The sequence below is a fragment of the Notamacropus eugenii genome, chromosome 4 (genome assembly GCF_028372415.1).
Source record: "Notamacropus eugenii isolate mMacEug1 chromosome 4, mMacEug1.pri_v2, whole genome shotgun sequence".
NCBI lineage: Eukaryota > Metazoa > Chordata > Mammalia > Diprotodontia > Macropodidae > Notamacropus > Notamacropus eugenii.
The window spans coordinates 423,997,815-424,019,139 of record NC_092875.1 but is presented as its reverse complement, the minus strand read 5'-3'; the positions used below and the strand labels follow the sequence as shown (position 1 = coordinate 424,019,139).

At 38.0% G+C, this 21,325-nt stretch overlaps 1 long non-coding RNA gene across 2 annotated transcripts; it reads left to right on the top strand.

The window, feature by feature from the left end:
- Window positions 1-616: 616 nt before the first annotated feature.
- On the top strand, window positions 617-16,860 carry LOC140501822 (uncharacterized). Of its 2 annotated transcripts, XR_011966373.1 has the most exons (5): window positions 666-940; window positions 13,790-13,951; window positions 14,243-14,334; window positions 15,862-15,901; window positions 16,644-16,860. It is a non-coding gene; the product is annotated as an uncharacterized lncRNA (long non-coding RNA). The 2 variants fall into 2 exon arrangements; XR_011966372.1 differs by lacking the exon at window positions 15,862-15,901 and having other exon boundaries at window positions 617-940.
- Window positions 16,861-21,325: the final 4,465 nt, after the last annotated feature.

The window sequence follows — 21,325 nt, the reverse complement described above, 5'->3', positions numbered from 1 at the left end:
ATGCAGATCTAGCCACACGGCTTCCACTGTCTTTAGGCTCCTGGCTTTCTCTCCCTCCCTCCCCCCAACATGGCCACGATGGAAATATGCTTGGCATGACTTCAGACATGTAATAGAGAGCATACTGCTGCCCTCTACAGGGATGGGGGAACCAAAGACCTGGGGAAGGCCATGAATTGGATTTAAGTGAGGCAGGTGGGAGGGAATTTGGAACTCCAATTTTTTAAAATCAATGTTACAGATAAGTAAATAAAAGGGGGGAAAGCTTGAGGATTTTAACGAATGTGTTGGGAGGTAAGCAAGCACGGAGATGGAACTATGATCTTCCCAAGTCCAAGTGTACCCCACCCCCACCCCCACGTGGCTGAAAGTCTAGTGAGAGGGCGGAGCAAGGACTGATCCATTTTCCTCAATGAGAGGGGGGAATTTTGGTGGCAAATGCCATTTATTTTCACAACATAACCTCCTCAAATTTTCCTATTATCCAAGGAAATCGAAGGTATACATTCCCTCAGATATATCTGTGAATTAAAATAAGGGAACCGAAGGTGAAGTTAGGAAAGGGCATCTTTCCGTCCTCCCGTGAGATCCCTCCTGAGGGAGTGGTTCAGGCCTCGGGGGCCCGCTCCCAGGAGGCAGCGCAGGCCCGCCGGAAGGACGAGGTTGCGGAAGCTCCGCACCGTCAGTGGCGACGCCTTCTCTCGTGGTCTACCCGAAGCTCCCGGCCACGGACAGGCGTCCCTCCCCGAACTCCACACCTTTCCTTGGACGCGCAGGCCCTGTCTGGCTGTCCACGTGTCAGTCAGGCCAGACCGAGAGGGGCCACGGCGGTTCTTACTGTGTCATCCTCCTCGTTGGTGTGCTTATGGTACCACCCCGTTTATTATCGTCTTCATTTTTATCTTCATCATCACCGTTAAAGATGGAGGTCGGAGTTAAGGTGAGTTCGGATTTCTCAGCTCCCTGACTTGATATCCCAGCATTCCCTCCTTATGCAGATTACGTGGGCGTGGCGGTGAGGATCCTTGTGGAAGGGCCTGACCTCCAGGGCCCCCAGCCTTCTAGTGCCCTCACCTCCACCACCCCACCCTCGCAGAGCGGGTTGTGCATGCTTATCTTACCACAAGCTCCCATCAGGCTAGCAGTTCTACTATTTGTCAGGAACATTTGTGTAAGCAAAATAGGATACTAATTCTCCAGAGGCAGCTAGGTGCTGCAATGGATAGAAGGCTGGGCCTGGACTCGGGAAGTCCGGAGCTCAGAGGAGTCCTTAGACACTTACTAGCTAAATGACCTTGGACAAGTCAGCTTCATCAACCCTAAGATGAGGGGAATAACAGCATCCACCTTGCGGGATTAGTTGTGAAGATGCAGTGGAATAATATTTATTTTTTTTTAATTTTAATTTTTTTTCATTAATTTATTTAACTTTTAACATTCATTTTCACAAAATTTGGGGTTCCAAATTTTCCCCCCATTTGTCCCCTCCCTCCACCCCAAAACACCGAGCATTCTAATTGCCCCTATCACCAATCGGCCCTCTCTTCTATCATCCCCTCTGCCCTTGTCTCCATCTTCTCTTTTGTCCTGTAGGGCCAGATAACTTTCTATACCCCTTTACCTGTATTTCTTATTTCCTAGTAGTAAGAACAGTACTTGACAGTTGTTCCTAAAACTTTGAGTTCCAACTTCTCTTCATCCCTCCCTCCCCACTCTTTCCCTTTGGGAAGGCAAGCAATTCAATATAGGCCATATATGTGTAGTTTTGCAAATGACTTCCACAATAGTTGTGTTGTGTAAGACTAACTATATTTCCCTCCATCCTATCCTGCCCCCCATTGCTTCTATTCTCTCTTTTGATCCTGTCCCTCCCCAAGTGTTGACTTCAAATTGCTTCCTCCTCCCATTGCCCTCCCTTCCATCATACCCCCACCCTGCTTAGCCCCTTCTCCCCCACTTTCCTGTATTGTAAGATAGGTTTTCATACCAAAATGAGTGTGCATTTTATTCCTTTCTTTAGTGGAATGTGATGAGAGCAAACTTCATGTTTTTCTCTCACCTGCCTTCTTTTTCCCTCCACTAAAAAGTCTTTTGCTTGCCTCTTTTGTGAGAGATAATTTGCCCCATTCCATTTCTCCCTTTCTCCTCCCAATATATTTCTCTCTCACCACTTAATTTCATTTTTTTAAGATATGATCCCATCCTATTCAATTCACTCTGTGCTGTGTGTGTGTGTGTGTGTGTGTGTGTGTGTGTGTGTGTGTGTAATCCCACCCAGTACCCAGATACTGAAAAGTTTCAAGAGTTACAAATATTGTCTTTCCATGTAGGAATGTAAACAGTTCAACTTCAATAAGTCCCTTATGACTTCTCTTTGCTGCTTACCTTTTCATGCTTCTCTTCATTCTTGTGTTTGAAAGTCAGATTTCCTTTTCAGCTCTGGTCTTTTCATCAGGAATGCTTGAAAGTCCTCAATTTCATTGAAAGACCATTTTTTCTCCTGAAATTTTATACTCAGTTTTGCTGGGTAGGTGATTCTTGGTTTTAGTCCTAAAACTTCTGGAATATCCTATTCCACGCCCTTCGATCCCTTAATGTAGAAGTTGCTAGGTCTTGTGTTATCCTGATTGTATTTCCACAATACTTGAATTGTTTCTTTCTAGTTGCTTGCAATATTTTCTCCTTGACCAGGGAACCCTGGAATTTGACCACAATGTTCCTAGGAGTTTCTCTTTTTGGATCTCTGTCAGGTGGTGATCGGTGGATTCCTTAAATACTTATTTTGCCCTCTGGTTCTAGAATCTCAGGGCAGTTTTCCTTGATAATTTCATGAAAGATGATGTCTAAGCTCTTTTTCTGATCATGGCTTTCAGGTAGTCCCACAATTTTTAAATTATCTTTCCTGGATCTATTTTCCAGGTCAGTTGTTTTTCCAATGAGATATTTCACATTATCTTCCATTTTTTCATTCTTTTGGTTTTGTTTTATGATTTCTTGGTTTCTCATAAAGTCATTAGCCTCCATCTCTTCCATTCTAATTTTGAAAGAACTATTTTCTTCAGTGAGCTTTTGAACCTCCTTTTCCATTTGGCTAATTCTGCTTTTGAAAGCATTCTTCTCCTCATTGGCTTCTTGAACCTCTTTTGCCAATTGAGTTAGCCTATTTTTCAAGGTGTTAATTTCTTCCGCATTTTTTTGGGTCTCCTTTAGCAAGGTGTTGACCTGCTTTTCATGCTTTTCTTTCATCTCTCTCATTTCTCTTCCCAGTTTTTCCTCCACCTCTCTAACTTGATTGTTAAAATCCTTTTTGAGCTCTTCCATGGCTTGAGCCCATTGAATATTTATTCTGGATGTTTGAGATACAGAATCCTTGACTTCTATGTCTTTCCCTGATGGTAAGCCTTGTTCTTCCTCATCAGATAGGAAGGGAGGAGATATATGTTCACCAAGAAAGTAACCTTCTATGGTCTTATTTTTTCCCCTTTTCGGGGCATTTTCCCAGCCGGTATTTGACTTCTGAGTGTCCTCTCCACACCCACCGCACCTCCAGATCCGCCCAGCCAGCACTTAAGGTCTGATATTCAAATGCTGCTTCCCAGCCTCAGGGCTCTCAGCGGGGGTGGGGCTGCTATGCAGTGTGAGATTAAGTTCAGGTGCTCAGGTAGGGGCAGGGCCGCCACAAGGGGGTCAGTTCCCTCAGGGGTTTATGTGGAGACTTTCAACAATGGATCCGAGCTCTTGCTTGCTTTGGGAGCCCCCTTCCGCTGCTGCCTCTGCTGCTGTCTCCCAAGAGGGCCTGGGTTATGGGGACACCCCGCTTCCCTCTCAGCCAGCCAAAGAGACCCTCTCACTGACCTTTTCCGACTGTGGGTGGAGGGACCCATATGGCTGCTGGAGATCCCATCCCTGCAGCCTGCTCAGATCTGTTCTTCTCGGTGCCACGTGGCCAAGGCAGGGCTGAGCTCTGCTCTGGGTCCAGGGCACAACGGATCTTTCCCATCGGTTTTTCAGGTCTCTCTGGAACAGAGATCTCGTCTGCTCCATTGTTCTGTGGCTTCTGCTGCTCCAGAATTTGTTAGGAGTTCTTCTTATAGGTAATTTATGGGGCTGTGGGTTTGGAGCTAGCATACATATGTCTTTCTACTCCACCATCTTGGCTCCTCTGGAATAATATTTATAAAGCACTTAGCATAGCACCTGACACAAAGGTGCTATAAAAATCCTTATTCTGTGCCCTTTCTTTCAAAACTGCCATACTCCCACTCCAGTTTGGATGAGGATTTGGAAGATTGTCACATCCCATTCCTGATTCTAGCCCTCTTTGAAGCTCTTTTAGACTTTAAATAATATCCTTTAAAAAAAATTATTTGGGACATGGAAGCCTAGTTCATGAGTTTCCTTTTCTGCTCCCTAATGAGGATCCAAGGTGGTGACATAATCACTGATTTGGAGAGGCATTTGCTACCAAATGAACGTATAAATATCTGCCACCTTTCATATAATCTTAGTCTGGGGATATAATGTTTAGGATGCAAAAGAAACAGTAACTCATAAAGTGAAGGGTAGCCCTCACGTTACACTTGACACCTTAACCTCTTTCCATGAAATACCAGTTAAAAGACCACAAATAACAATTTTATCTAAGCAAAAAAATTAATAAATTTTTATAAATTAAAATATATCAAGAATACATAGTAGTAAATGAGCTCTTCACCTGGGAGTCTGATAAAATTCCAGCTCAGACCAGAAGAGAAAGAATGATCTCCTCTAGTGGAGGTCCATTCTTAGTGACTAGAACTGCAAGGTCTTATGATATTTAAAAAGTTTGAGAGACATAATTTCTGGATAATCAATCATTTTATTATCATGCTAGCAGCAAGGGGTCAGTGACACTCTCTACTGCCAAACTCCCCTTATGGAACCCACTCAGTGCTTATTTGCCCTTAGAAGAGTGGGTGCTCCTGGTAGTCAGCTCTCATTGATCAACAAGTAATGAGAAAAAATGAATATTATAGTGAAAGGTGGACCTCTTCTAATGAGGTGCTAGGGGACATGACTTTGATCTTATCATTTACTGGAAATCAACCCCAGCCCTTGGGCAATCTAATAAAATAATTTATCCCCACCTAAACCTGAGTAGAACACAATGGGCTTCCCTGCCTGGATGGGGTCTGTACAAGATTGAGGATAAAGTTAATCCAGTCTCATTGTCAGCAGTGTTTGTTAGATCCTGGCTTGGCCTAGTAGAGAATAAAATTTCAGAGAGGGATAAATCCTGTGTCTTCCCAATGTTAGTTATTAGTTATTATAAGTTACAAATTAATCATTTTTCTCATCCTGGAGGTAAAGGAATATAATGGGGCCAGCTCCTATACATGAACTCAATTCCAAGAGTTCCAATCTAGGGGGTGGAGCCAAGATACACTAGCTCTGAACCCACAGCCCATAAAATATCCGTAAAAAAGAACTACCAACAAACTCTGGAGAAGTAGAAGCCACAGAACAACGGAGCAGATGAGATTTCTGTTCCTGAGAGCCTGAAAACCTCTCGCAAAAGGTCCTTCACGCTGCGGTCCCGGAGAGCCCAGCCCAGCCCTGCATTGGCCGTGCAGCGCTGAGAGGAGCAGATCCGAGCAGGCTTCAGGGACAGAATCTACAGCAGCCATGCGGGTCCCTCCACCCACAGGTGACAAGGGTCAGTGAGAGGGTCTCTTTGGTGGGTTGAGAGGGGAGTGGGGTGCCCCCATAACTCAGGCCCCCTCGGGAGGCAGCAGTGGAGGTGGCAGCAGGCCAGGGCTCCCCAAGCAGGCAGGAGCTCTGATCCATTGTTGAAGGTCTGTGCATAAACCCCCTGAGGGTACTGAGCCTTTGAGGCTGCCCTGCCCTCACCTGAGCACCTGAACTTAATCTCACACTGAATAGCAGCCCTGCCCCCGCCCAAAGCCCTGAGGCTGGGAAGCAGCATCTGAATCTCAGACCCCAAGAGCTGGCTGGGAGGATCCAGAGGCAAAGTGGGTGTGAAGAGACTACTCAGAAGTCAAGTCACTGGCTGGGAAAATGCCCAGAAAAGGGAAAAAAAATAAGACTATAGAAGGTTACTTTCTTGGTGAACAGGTATTTCCTCCCTTCGTTTCTGATGAAAAAGAACAATGCTTACCATCAGGGAAAGATACATAAGTCAAGGCTTCTGTATCCCAGCCCCACTCAATGGTCTCAGGCCATGGAAGAGCTCAAAAAGGATTTTGAAAATCAAGTTAGAGAGGTGGAGGAAAAGCTGGGAAGAGAAATGAGAGACATTCAGGTAAAGCATGAACAGCAGGTCAGCACGCTGCTAAAGGAGACCCAGAAAAATGCGGAAGAAAATAACACCTTGAAAAATAGGCTAACTCAATTGGCAAAAGAGGTTCAAGAAGCCAATGAGGAGAAGAATGCTTTCAAAAGCAGAATTAGCCAAATGGAAAAGGAGGTTCAAAAGCTCACTGAAGAAAATAGTTCTTTCAGAATTAGAATGGAACAGATGGAGGCTAATGACTTTATGAGAAACCAAGAAATCACAAAACAAAACCAAAAGAATGAAAAAATGGAAGATAATGTGAAATATCTCATTGGAAAAACAACTGACCTGGAAAATAGATCCAGGAGAGACAATTTAAAAATTATGGGACTACCTGAAAGCCATGATCAAAAAAAGAGTCTAGACATCATCTTTCATGAAATTATCAAGGAAAACTGCCCTGAGATTCTAGAACGAGAGGGCAAAATAAGTATTCAAGGAATCCACAGAACACCGCATGAAAGAGATCCAAAAAGAGAAACTCCTAGGAACATTGTGGCCAAATTCCAGAGTTCCCTGGTCAAGGAGAAAATATTTCAAGCAGCTAGAAAGAAACAATTCAAGTATTGTGGAAATACAGTCAAGATAACACAAGATCTAGCAGCTTCTACATTAAGGGATCGAAGGGCGTGGAATAGGATATTCCAGAAGTCAAAGGAACTAGGACTAAAACCAAGAATCACCTACCCAGCAAAACTGCGTATAATACTTCAGGGGAAAAATTGGTCTTTCAGTGAAATAGAGGACTTTCAGGCATTCTTGATGAAAAGACCAGAGCTGAAAAGAAAATTTGACTTTCAAACACAAGAATGAAGAGAAGCATGAAAAGGTAAACAGCAAAGAGAAGTCATAAGGGACTTATAAAAGTTGAACTGTTTACATTCCTACATGGAAAGACAACATTTGTAACTTGAAACTTTTCAGTATCTGGGTACTGGGTGGGATTACACACACACACATGCACACGCACACACACACACACATAGAGAGAGAGTGCACAGAGTGAATTGAAGAGGATGGGATCATATCTTTAAAAAATGAAATCAAGCAGTGAGAGAGAAATATATTGGGAGGAGAAAGGGAGAAATGGAATGGGGCAAATTATCTCTCATAAAAGAGGTAAGCAAAAGACTTATTAGTGGAGGGATAAAGAGGGGAGGTGAGAGAAAAACATGAAGTTTACTCTCATCACATTTCACTAAAGGAAGGAATAAAATGCACACTCATTTTGGTATGAAAACCTATCTTATAATACAGGAAAGTGGGGGAGAAGGGGATAAGCGGGGTGGGGGGGATGGTGGAAGGGAGGGCATGGGGAGGAGGGAGCAATCTGAGGTTGACACTCATGGGGAGGGACAGGATCAAAAGAGAGAATAGAAGTAATGGGGGACAGGATAGGATGGAGGGAAATATAGTTAGTCTTATACAACACGACCATTATGGAAGTCATTTGCAAAACTACACAGATTTGGCCTATATTGAATTGCTTGCCTTCCAAAGGGAAGGGGTGGGGAGGGAGGGAGGTAAAGAAGTTGGAACTCAAAGTTTTAGGAACAACTGTCAAGTTCTGTTCTTGCCACTAGGAAATAAGAAATACAGGTAAAGGGGTATAGAAAGTTATCTGGCCCTGCAGTACAAAAGAGAAGATGGAGACAAGGGCAGAGAGGGATGATAGAAGAGAGAGCAGATTGGTGATAGGGACAATTAGAATGCTTGGTGTTTTGGGGTGGGGGGAGGGGACAAAAGGGGAGAAAATTTGGAACCCAAAATTTTGTGAAAATGAATGTTAAAAGTTAAATAAAAAAAAAGATAAAATAAAATTCCTCCACCTAACATCTAAAAAAACAAAAAACAAAAATCAAACAAACAAAAATGGTCACTATATAGAAGCCTTTTAGGAAAAGGGATAAATTCTATAATCAGTTAACATTTTTGCGTATGTGGGATGTTGTCAATTACTCAATGAAACCTTTCTAAATTTCACCCGAGGCTATACATAAAATGAGAGGAGTCATATTAAGTTAGAAACATTGACTTCTAGAAATGGGAAGAACTTTGGTCTAACTTAATTTTATAGATGAGGAAATCAAGACCCAGGAACATCAAGTGACAGCTTGTTAGTGCAAAGGTGAGGCTAGAATTCAGTCTCCTGACTCAAAGACCAAAACTCAGGGGATGCTTATGAGGAATGGTGCTAAATGAGGTGAAAGATTGACAAAACACTAAGTAGAATTTTTTAAAATTCTAAAGATACTCAAGAAATCTAGTGGATAGTGTTGTTTTAGTAGTGTTATTTTAGGAGTCAATAAGTATATTAAGTAGCTGCTGTATGCCAGGTATTATGTCAGACACTGGGGATACAGGTATAAAGAATGAAATAATCCCTACTGGCATGGAATTTATGTTCTAATGGGAGAGATAGAAAATACATATATAATTCACAATAATTCAATCCAAACAGATTACTCCTTAACTTTTCCATAAAAGTCAAAATTTCTCAGCACTACTAGATCTGTGTCCCAAAGAGATCAAAAAAGGGGGAGAGGATGTATTAGTACAAAAATATTTATACCTATTCTTTTTGTCCTGGCAAAGATTTGGAAATTGAGGGGATGCCCATAAATTGGGGAATGGCTGAAGAAGCTGTGATATATGGATTGTAACAGAGTACTATTTGTGTTGTAAGAAATGACCAGCAGGATGGTTTCAGAAAAACCTGGGAAGACATATATGAACTCATGCAAAGTGAAATAAGCAGAACCAAGAATGTTGTACATGTTAATAGCACTAACTGTGAAAAACCTAGCTATTCTGAAGACAGTAATCCAAGATAATTCCAAAGGACTCATGATGAAAAATATTATCTACATCCAGAGGGAGAATTGATGAATTCTGAATGCAGATTGAAGCATGCTTCCTTTTACTATCTTCATTTTTATTGTTTTATTTTGTTTGAGTTTTCTTTTGCCATGTGGCTAATAGGGAAAGATGTTTTGTATGTATAATTCAAATAAAATAGCTTGCCTTCTCAAGGAGAGGGGAAGGGCAGGATAGAGAGAATTTGGAATTCAAAAATTTTTTAAATGATTGTTAAGAAAAATTATATGTAATTGGGAAATATCTAACAAAATAAATAAGTGGAACTAAATAAATAAAAATAATTTTTAAAAAGTCAAAACTTCTCCAAAATTCTTCAATGATAGAAATATATACAATATCAATAATCAATCAGTAAACATTTATTAAGCACTTACTGTGTGTCAGGCACTGTGCTAAGCTATATAACTTCACCGAATCTGGGTGTTCTGATGCCTTGCAGGTAGATGGTGATGAGTTACTCGGGCAAGGAATCTTGGTTCAGCAGAATCAGTTCTGGATATCTTAAATGCTTTTCCATGTTGTATATCTTTCTCCTGATATGGCCAAGTAAATCTCTTTTTTCTTAATTGTTTAATGACCTATGAGCATCTTATTTAATTCCAATATTAAACATAAACTGTCCTGGTCAGGCCAAGTACAAATCACTTCACTCTCTTTTTTCATATATGTATCCATGGATGTACATGTTTTCTCTCTTGATAGAACGTAAGCTTTTTGTGAGTAGGAACAGTACCACTTCTATCTTTGTGCCCTCAGCACCTAATACTGTGTCTGGCACATAGTAGTTGCTTAATAAATGCTTATTGGTTAACTTATTGTGAATTTTTAAAAAATCTACTCCAATTTCTTTTAAGAGATGGTTCAGTTCCACTTAAACATTTTTTAAATGTCAAACTGGACTGAGACTCAGCTGAATTCAGCATAGTTTGCTTATATATGGTACCACCTTACTGGGCTCAGGAAGGTAGTAGGTAGTATAAAAACTGACAGATGTAGTTGTACTCAAACTCTGCAACTTCACCTGTGTGAATCTAGGCAAGTCTCTTAGCCAATTTGAGCTTCAGTTTACCTTTTTTTTATCATTTAAAAAAATCCTGAATTTAACAAACATTGACTGAAATGAGCATTTCCATATATACAACAGAAAAGAAAAAGTTGTACATGAATCTCTTATTTATACATCTTGAAAATGAAACTGCTGTCACACACACTCACACACACACACATGAAGTTTCCAGAAGGAATAGCTACTTGTTTTGCCTGCAAACCACATAACAAACTCCTTTGTAATGTTTTCTTTAACAGAAATGGGTATTAAATTTTATCAAAAATCTTTTCAGCATATATTGATGTAATTGGGTGGTTTTTAGCATTGTTTTATTAACATGGGCTGTTGTGTTTATAGTTTTCCCTATAATGAACAAACTGAATTCCTGGAATAAATCCGATCTAATTATAATGTATGATATTTTTAATATCATTTTAATAGCTTCTTTGCTAATTCTTTAATTTGCTTCATATTTTTGTGTTAATGTTGGGGATATTTTTGTGTCAATATTAGGGGTATTTTTCTATAGTTTTCTTTCTCTGCTTTGACTCCCCCTAGTTTAGGTATAAAGATTATATTTGTATCATAGAAAGAATTTGGAAAAACCTTGTATGTAGTATTAGAATGAATTTTTTTTTGAATGTTTGTTAGAATTCTCTTGTAAATCCATTTGGACCTGAAGTTTTTCCCTTGGGAGTTCATTTATGACACGTTCAGTTCTTTTTCTGATATTAGATTGTTTACATAATTGATCTCTTTTTTCTGGTAATCTGGGTATTTTATATTTTTTAAAATATTCATCTGTTTTATCTAGGTCATCAGCTTTTTTTTTTTACGTAATTGAACAAAATAGTTTAGGCTAGTTTCTGTTATTTCATCTTCAATTGTTTCACAATTTGGTTTTCTTCTCTTTAAAAAAAAATCAAACTAGCTGTTATCTGTTTAAAAGAAAAATTTCCAGTTTTATTTATGGACTCGGTGGATTTTTTTCTTTCAGTTTTGTTCACCTCTTTTTTGATTTTCAGTATTTGGTTTTTGGTCTTTAGTTGGGGCTTTTTACTTATAGCTTTTCTAGATTTTATGGCTGCATTCCCAATTCATTGATTGGCTGCTTCTGTCTTTTATTGGTGAAAGCATTCAGAGATATAAAGTTCCCCCTAAGGACTATTTTAGCTGTTATATCCCAAAAGTTTTGGTATCTTGTCTCATTGCTCTAATTTTCTTTGATGAAATTTTCTATTGTTTCTAGTATTTGTTCTTTGACTCATTAATTCTTTAGTATTAAATTATTTGGTCTCTTCTTAGTTATTGATGCTTTTTTAATGGTCTTTTATTGAATGTAATCTTTATTATATTTTGGTATGTAAAGGATATGTTTGATATTTAATTTAATGCTTTTCAGCATTTGTTTGTAGAGGGGTTTTTTTTGTCCCGAAACAGTCAATTTCTGTAAAAGTGAGATGCCCTGCTGACAAATATTTCAACTCATTTCTATATTTTATTTAATAATTGCCATCTTTCTATGGTTCTCTTCAGATACTTACCATGTTAATTTTTTTTCTTATATTTATCTGGGTCTGAAGGGTACATTGGGGTCCCTTGCTATTTATTTTATTATATTTATTTTAATAATATTTAAATATTTATTTATTTGTTATCTATTTTTCTCTACAGTTCTATCAAAATTTCCTTTAAATATTTAAATGCTATGCCATTTAATATTGATATGTGTTCAGTGTCTTTTGCACTTATAAGCATAATGTAGTTTCCCTGTTTTATCTCTTTTTATTGTCTGTCTTTCCTTGCCTAAAATCACAATTACTACTACCTGCTTTTTTTTAAAAGTTCATCTAAGTGTATAAAAAGATTTTGCTTTCTCTCTTTATTTGAACCTTGTGTGAATCTTTGTTTCAAGTATGTCTCTTATAAGCAACATGTTGGATTCTGTTTTCTAATCTGTTCTGTTTTCCTTTTGCATTTTATGTGTGAGTTTATCCTATTCACTTTCATCATTATGATTGTTAATTATGTATTTCCCTCCATCCTGTTCTCTTATACTTTTCCTTCTCTTTGTCCTTTGCCCCCTCTTCATAACGAAGGTAATAAAAGACAAGTTTACTTAATACTATTGACCTATAATTGAAGCAATCTGATTCTGCTCCATTGCCTCTCTTCTCTTCTTTTGATTACAGGTTTTTAGTCTTTCTTTCTTTCCTTTTAATCTCCTCTTCATACTCTACTCTCTGAAAGGGAGTTTATTTTGTTTGTGACTGCTCCCTCAGTCCTGTCCACCCTCTGAAACCTCATTCTTCCCTTTCCTTTTCCCTGCCTATTTCCCTGGTGAGTATAATGTTTTTAAATACCAAACTTTGTGTACGCATGGATGTGTGTGCGCGCGCGTGTGCGAGAGAGAGAGAGAGAGAGAGAGAGAGAGAGAGAGAGAGAGAGAGAGAGAAGAAAGAATCAGTGTGTTCAGCCTTCCTTTTTCCTGGTTAAAATGAAAAGTAGTTTCATGGGAAACCCATTCTTCTCATTCCTTCCTCCATGTTTATATATTATTCATCTCCTGCACTCCTGTTATATTATTTTCTTCCCTTTCCTTTCTTTTTCTAAGACCATCAAAACAGAGAATAACCACCCCCAAGACCTCTACATGTCTTATTTCTCTGTGACTCCTAAAGAAATTAGGGTTTGGAGAGTTTACTTGTTTCATCTATATCTCTTAGTATATATGAAATGAATTATCTTTTAGTCCCTATAATATAGTCCCCAATCTTTGCTTCTCTTAACTCATTGCCTTTCAAGGTTTCTATTTGCTTCTGACCTTTTCATCAGCAATGCTTGACAGTTCTCTGTTTCACTAAAGGTCCATTTTTTTTCCCTTTAGTACTATTATGCTAATTTTTTCCAGAACAGGTTATTATTGATTGAAAATGTATTCCAAGCTCTCCTCTTCATAGTGACATTTTCTCAGTCTTATATGATCCAGATTATGACTCCTTGGTACTCAAAAAGATGTTTGTGTCTGTTTGCATTATCTTTTCTTTGACCTGGAAGCTCTGGATTTGGTCTGTGACATTTGGGGTTTCAGGAGGTAACTGGTGATTTTTTCTGTTTTTACTTTGCCTTCTGTTCCTGATAGATGTAGACATTTTTCATTTATGATTTCTTGAAATGTAGTGTCTAACCTTTTGTTGTTACTGTTCATTATTATCAGGTAGACCAATGATTCTTAGATTATCTCTGCTTTATTTGTTTTCCAGGTAAATTTTTTGACAGCAGATAACATATTTTGCTTTGTTGGGTTTTTTCCCATTTTATGATTTTGTTTTATTGCTCATTGTTTCATGTAGTTGCTGCTTTCTGTTTGACCCTTTCTCAATTTCAGAGAGTTTGGTTTGGGTAAAGTTTACCATCATATGTTCTAAACTATTAATTCTCCTCAACTTTATTTCCTCCCTATCCATCATTTATTTGTTTTAGTTTTAAAAGAATGTAGACATTTTCTGTTTCTTACACCATTACAGGATCCCATCTATCTCTCCCCATTCCAGAAAACATCCCTTATGATAAACAGTACTTTTTGGAGAAGAATTTTTAAAAGTCAGCACAATTGAATGATATATTGACAAAGTCTAAAAACATGTGCAGTATGTTAACACTTGTGGACCTCACATCTTTATGAAGGGGTAAGTTGCAGATGCCTTCTCATATTTCTTCATTTGAGTCCCACTTGATCTTTATCATTCTATAAATTATAATTTATAATTTGATCCAGCCAGTCCTCAACTCTCTTAGAAAACTGGATGAAATGCAAAAATGAAACTGCTGATACATTGAACTTATGGGAAATAGGAGGGTAAGATTCCTGCAACCACCCCAAAAGATTTTTCACTAGAGATTGCTGAAAATACACTTTTTGTGTATAATTCTTTATAATAAAATATTAATTCTAATAATATCCACTTTTCCTAACACAGTAACTATGAAATAGCCCAGAGGAAAGACAATACTGGAGGGGGAAAGGGGATGGGAAGAGGCGCCGGGGCAGAGATGTCAGAAGAACCCCAAGGTAAAAAAATCTCCCTTTCAACTCCCTGGTTGAACTGTTCCTAGATGAAAAGTGTACACCTTGGGTTGAGTCCCCAGTTGAGCCTGGTACTCCTGGCTTTGGTGGAGGGAGGTAGAACTCTTGAGTGTTGAGGGGGTAGGGTTCACCAGAAGCAGGGAGTGGGGGGTAACACCCATCTCATTTACCCACAAACTTAGCCACTTTTCCTCTTTTCAGTTCCCTCATTGAGTACTTGAAAGGTTACTTTAGCACTTTCTGGAATAGATTCATGAACACTTTTAGGAATAATATAAGCGGACAGTTTAGTGAACCTCCTTCTCCCCTTCCCAGACCCCACCTCCTCCACAGCTCTCTGGCAAGGCAAGTCTGAGCATCTTCAGTACCTGACCCTGTCTCTTCCTCCTCTCCACCTGCCCCCCAACCTCCCAAGAGCTTTCAGTGTCTGGACTAGAGGTCTCCTGGTACAGGACTACACCTGGGCTACCACTGCCTCTGCGACCTTTATTAGCAGTCTGCAGGGAGCTAGCATCTGGGCAGGTGCAGGGTCCCATTTATTGTCCCTAGCTGGGGAATCAAATTTGCATATTGTGAATTTACATAAAGTGAAAACTGTCTGTACTTTCCTCCTTTTTGTAGATAGATTAGTTATACACCAAACTCACTGCGGACAGCAGCTACAGACATCCCAGCACAAAGTTTATCTAACACTTTTATTTTCTCATTAAGCCACATCACTGGCTTGGGCTTAGAGCCTAAAGGACTCGTACCTTAGGAGGCAAAATTGCAACATAAAACGTGAGTTTTAAAGGCAATATATGGAACAAATGTATGGGAAGTTCTTTACAGAGGTAGGGCGATTGTCCTTCATTCTTGAAGAGGACCAACATGACATCACTATGTTGGAGTCAAGGTACAGCATGTCAGACTGTAGCTGATCAGACCAATATAAGCTGAAAAAGCTCTATCACAGATCAGGCACAAATAGTCCAAGTGGACATTTGGAGTGGAGATATCTCTAAATTTGCACATCTCACAATTCTTTTGAGCTACTGCAATTCTGCTGTGCTTATATAGTACAGTGCCTTTTTTGATGCAGGGCAATCCTGTGCCAGTGAAGCACCTAGTAGGATACCAGCTGCTCCACAAACTTGCACACATCCTACCTCTCACTTTTTTTCTCTACTGCACATAGCCAGAAATATGTGAGGCTGCCAACATGAAAGTGAAAATGAGGTTATTAATAAAATCTCAAGTTAAACACAGAAATGTTGAGGATTGAGTGTATGTCAATTTTTTTATTGTCATTCTTCCTATTTACATTGTTGTTAGTGTGCATATTGTTTTCTTGGCCCTGTTTACTTTACATATGTTAGCAGCTCCTCCCCCTCCTCCTCCTCCTTCCAGAATTCCAGACCAGGAATTAGCTTCATCACTTCTTGGTGTCACCCATAGTAGCCTCCAACCAAATGTTGATTGTGCTTGTGGTAGACTTTCTGTATGACCACTTGGTCTTTTTTCCTTCTATAGGTCCTCTGTGACTTGGGTTTCCCTAAACTGGTCTGCGCAGGTACTGGTCTGACTGCTTTCTAATTTGTTTTAGGGTAGGCTGCCTGGTCTCTATTGGGCATAAGCTAGCCCTGCCAACAACAGAGGCCGTGAGACAGGGAGGACAGCCCTACACTGAGCACTGATCTGGCAACATCTTCTAGAAGGTCCTGGGGCTAGGGCTAGAGCAAGGGCTGCCAGGGGCTGTGAATCAGTCTCCTGCTGACTTGCACAGTTTGATTTCTACCTACCTGACATTTCCACTGAGAGCTTCTGCAGGATTCTGGAAGGGTTTTTGTTTGTTTAGTCTTGGACTGGATGGAGGAGTTTATAACTGTTTCTCTTTGGTTTTCTTTATTGCTTATTTTGGTGCATTTTTTTGTTCTTTGATGAGGTGTTTGTAGGAGATCTGACCTCTTCTAGGTCCTAACATAACTCCATGTTCTCATAATTTTTTGTGGCAGTTTTTCATATGTACAGTGAGGGAGTTGGACTAGATTGCCTCAGATACCATGAAGCTTTAAATTTGCCCAATATTAATTGGGTTGCTTAAGAGTCATGAAAGTGACCTACATAACCTAGACCAAATGACTGACTATCCTACATCCGATGACCATGATTTGTAACGTGACTCACCTACAAATGTTATCAGAATAATAGAAATGTGGTATGTTATCACGTAGCATTTTGAAGCACAAATTGTTTACAACTCTACTTAAAAGGCTATCAGAGAAGTATTTAACTTGTTACTATTTGTTTTCTAGGTGCTCTTCAGGATGTAAGAAAATTGTATAGTAGGGTCTATGATGTCAAGAAGTTTTCAGTCTAGTTGCACATGATGTTATCCACTAACTATTAAAAGTCAATCATCTTACTTCTGATACTTCTGCAACTCCCTGAGTTGTCCATAGATATCTTTGCTTGATTTTATGTTGTGTTTTCTTGTGAATAAAAGCCTGAAATAAATTTAATTAAAACAAAGTCATGATTAAAACTTATTTCACTCATTCTGCTATCCTACAATGCATTAGACACCACTTTTCCACAAGCCTTTTAAGCTACCAGGCTCATATGCTGAGGTTGCTCTGTGAGCTCATCATGGTGGATGTTCATATGAGTATAGATTGCAACTCATCCTGTGTAATTCTCATCTATGTCCTATTGTAAATTTTCTATAGGGGATACACCCAATATATTGGGGGCATTCTTTGCTTTCTCCTTTAACTTCATGAAGATACCAGTGGAGCTTTAGGCTGTCTACTAGTTTCCTTTGCTCTTTCCAGGTGACCAGTCTATTTTCTGAAAAACTAAGTGGTTAAAGGCTAGATTTTGTCATATATTTATTTGGACAACCTACAGAACTTGTCCAAAGGTATATATGCTTTGCAAAGTACAAAGCTATCAAGATATGATAGTTTAATATATTTTTTCTTAAAAGTTTTTAGGTCTCTGAATTTTTGATTTATTTCAAATATGATTCAAATGATATCCGATGATGTAGTTTTACTTACAATAGATTATAGGCTACAGTTATTCACTCACCTTGTACCTACTATGCTTGGGTATTTTTAAGTTCTAAAAAGACACTATATAAATGTGAGGTGCCCTTGTGATTATGCTGTTATAGTTCTTTAAATGTTTCACCTGCCAACTGAAATTTCATATTTTGTATGGATAGCAAAAATATATTCCTTTTCCAATGAGTCTTCAAAATATTTTCACTCCTAATTTAAGATTACCAATTGAATGTCTATGAGAATAATACATAAATGTTTTTCAGTATTGAAATAATAACAAGAATAATAAAAGTTAGCATTTATAAAGGGTTTTATGGTTTACAAAGTATGTTACATATATTATCTCATTTTATCCTGGAAAGTAGCTGCTATTATTATTAGATAAGGAAATTAAGGCAGGCAGATCAAGTGACTTGGATCACAGAGTCAAAAAACAAAAGTCAAAGAAGCCAAAAATTTAGCTCCCAGTCACCAAGCTAGTAAATTATCAGAGACTGGATTTGAATTTAGGTTTTCTTCACATCAGGTCCAGCACTATCCAGAGAGCCACCTAAATATAACATATCATAGTAATGGTACAAGTATTCAATTATAATGAATTATTAAAGTTTCAAGAGAGGAAACACTAAGTCTGGGATGTGTTTGAGATGTAGAGATTTGTACAGTTTGGTTGAAACATAGGGTGTATGGGATGTTTAACCTGAAAAAAGGAAGACAGTGGAAAACATTATAACTTCAAAGCATTTGAAGGATTGTCACACAGAAGAAAAGACTTATTCTGCTTGGTCCCAAGATACAGAAAGAAGTAGAAGCAACTGGGAGTTCTGATGGTAGGGAGAGGGAGAGTTATGAAAAGTAGAGTTAGTCTGATGTAAAGAAAAACTTTCTGACAAAGGTTTGCAAAAGGAGAACAGGCTGCTTTGGGAGGTAGTGGGGTTCTTCTTCACTGGAATTCTACAAAAGCAGAGGCTGAGTGACCACTAGTTAGGGATGTTGTACAGGAAATTTCTATTCAAGTTGGACTGACCTTTAAGGTCCATACTAATGCTGAGATACTATATTTCCTTATCATGAGAATTAATGTAAATCTTTTTCAAACATCTAATCCCCATCTACTTTTCAAAAAACAAAACAAATTAACTTTCCTAGAATATTCAGCTAAAATAGAAAAAATGTAACTTTTTTTTTTTTTACTCTTTTGTCTGACTAAGCAATTCATTATGCTTTAAGGGTACGTTTTTATGTGAAAATACCATAGTCTCCAGTTTTATGCCTCAGGTTGAATATGTACTATTTCCCAAATGATAATTAGTATCATTTCTTTGATCACGTCATTGCCCTGAAAACTTATTATCCATGCTACTGCACATTAGAAAATCTGATATACTTACAAACCAACTGCTGGCAATAATAACAATAATAATAAATAAACACATTAGTGTGAATATATTTAAGTTGGTCTCCAACTCAAATTAGATATTCATATACTTTGGCAATTCACCTCCATCCTTCTGATCTGAGTTTTAGTTTGTCCTAATTCAGCACTAGTACATCAGCAACTAAATTCCTGAAACTCAAAACAGGAAGTCACGTGGCCTTCCTTTGTACTCCTATAATCTTTTAGGACTAAATTGGCTCCCTCTTCTGGTTAATAGTATTATTTCTTTCAGTGTAGTGCCTGTAAAACATTTACATGAATTAACTTTGAATAAGCTTCATTACAACAAATTTTATGATACATATTTAAATTACATATGTAAATTTACATATCATTATCATTAATACATTTTAAGTCTTGTTCAGGAAAATTATTAACCTTAGTTTCAAAGTTTTGAGTACTTCGAGCTAAAAGTGAGCTTATCAAAGGATGTATAGAAAGAGGAAATCCTTAACCATTAATGCTTTCTTAACAGATTTTTCTCCCCTTTTGAAAATCTACTAATCTTCTGTAGCTAATAATGACCTTTTAAAAGTTATTTTGGTAGCCATGACCATAGTATAAAAATGATCCTTGTGAGAGATTCTTAAAATATTGTACTCTTTAAGGTTCCATGTTAAGACCTTTGGTCAAATACTTTTTACTCATTCTCACTAAACAGATTTTCCCTTTTTTAATTCTTCACACAAATTTAAATAAATATTTTGACAAGTTATGGTAATAGAAAACTCATTGAAAAGCAAAATTATTTTATTAACTTTAGATTTTTTTTAAGTTAAAAGGAATGGCTTGTATTCACTGAGAAAAATGCTCAATGCAACATTAAAGATAATTTTGTGGAGAAATTAAATATAGAATATTTCCCCCATTTCTAGTGCATTATTCTTCTTTAAGAATTTATTTCTTAAAAGAGAATTGGAATAAATCAGTAAAAACATCATTATAGGCACAATATACACAATTGAATGTAAAGGAAAAGGTAGTGAGTGATATTACTCATTTTTTTTATCCCACAACATCCTGAAGATAAAATAAATTAGATATGGATTCCAGATAGCAAGAATGTAAATTTTCCTCCTTTCATTACTTTTTGGGAAAGGAGGGCAGTTCCAGAATTATATAACTTTGGTTCAATATATTTCTAACTTTTTAAATCTATCCATTGAATACCTTAATTGGTTACATATTAACATTATGGATACAAGTCACAGATTGACAGGGTAAGAAGGGTAACATGCACTATGCACTATTTATTCAATAAATAGTTCTTACCTGATTAAAAGGATAATGCTGAAAGGTACTATTTCGGGGAATTAATTTTTGTCACCTATCAGTCAGTCAAACATAAGCATTTTATTAAACAGCTACTGTGTGCCATGCACTGTGATAGGCGCTGGGGATACAAACGCAAAAGCTACTATTTATACCTTTAAGAGATCTTCCATTCCATTAGGTGGCACAGTGGATAGAGTACTGGGCCTGGAATCAGGAAGACATCTTCCTGAGTTAAAGTCTGGCCTCAGACACTTATTAGCTGTGATGCCACGGAAGTCACTTAACCCTGTTTGCCTTAGTTTTCTCATCTGTAAAAAGAGCTGAAGAAGGAAATGAGAAACCACTGCAGTATCTTTCCCCCCATCACCCCCCAAAAAAACCCAAATGGGGTCATGAAGAATTGGACATGACTGAAAAACAACTGAATTACGTTCCACTATTTGGATTAAGCGTGTTCAGAGTGAGAGCTTTTAACAAAATAAATAAGCGACTAAGAGACTGAAGGCCTTAAAGGAGGTTGTTTTTGAATTGAGCTTTGAGGGAAGCAAAAGGATTCAAAATGAGAAGGTGAGGTGGCAGATCATTCTAACGAAGCATAGGGTACAGCCTGTGCAAAAGCACAGAGGTAGGAGATAAAATGTCTAGTATAGGGACTGGCAAGTAGACTAGTTTGGTTAGGATATAAAGTGTATTACAGTGAATAATGTGTAAGTAATCTCCTTGGGAAGGTAGTCTAGTGTCAGATTGTGAAAGACTAAATGCTAAACAGAAGAGTTTTTATTTAACCTAAAGGCAATGAGTATGTAACAACTATTTGGATATATTAAATTTTTTAGATTAGAAATAGTGTTAGAAGATATCAAAAAGAAAGAACCATAAATCTAAGTACCTGAAATCAAATAATCCAAATAATTTAGTACCCCCTAGAGAAAAAAAAAGGTTCCCTTGCCTCAGATCCTCATGACGTGACAAATCTACCGGCCACATATATTTTGCTCCTGTCATCCATCCTAAGTTCTCTTTATTGAAATTAACACATCATATCCTTTCTGTGATAAAATCATACATTTATATAGTGTTTTATTTTTTTAAAAAAGCACTTTACATGCACCTTTGCAACAACCTTGTGAAGAAGATGATGCAAATATAATTTACTGAGAAAGAATTTGAAACCAGGGAGGCTGAATGATTTGTTTCAGGGTATGCTGCTAGTAGA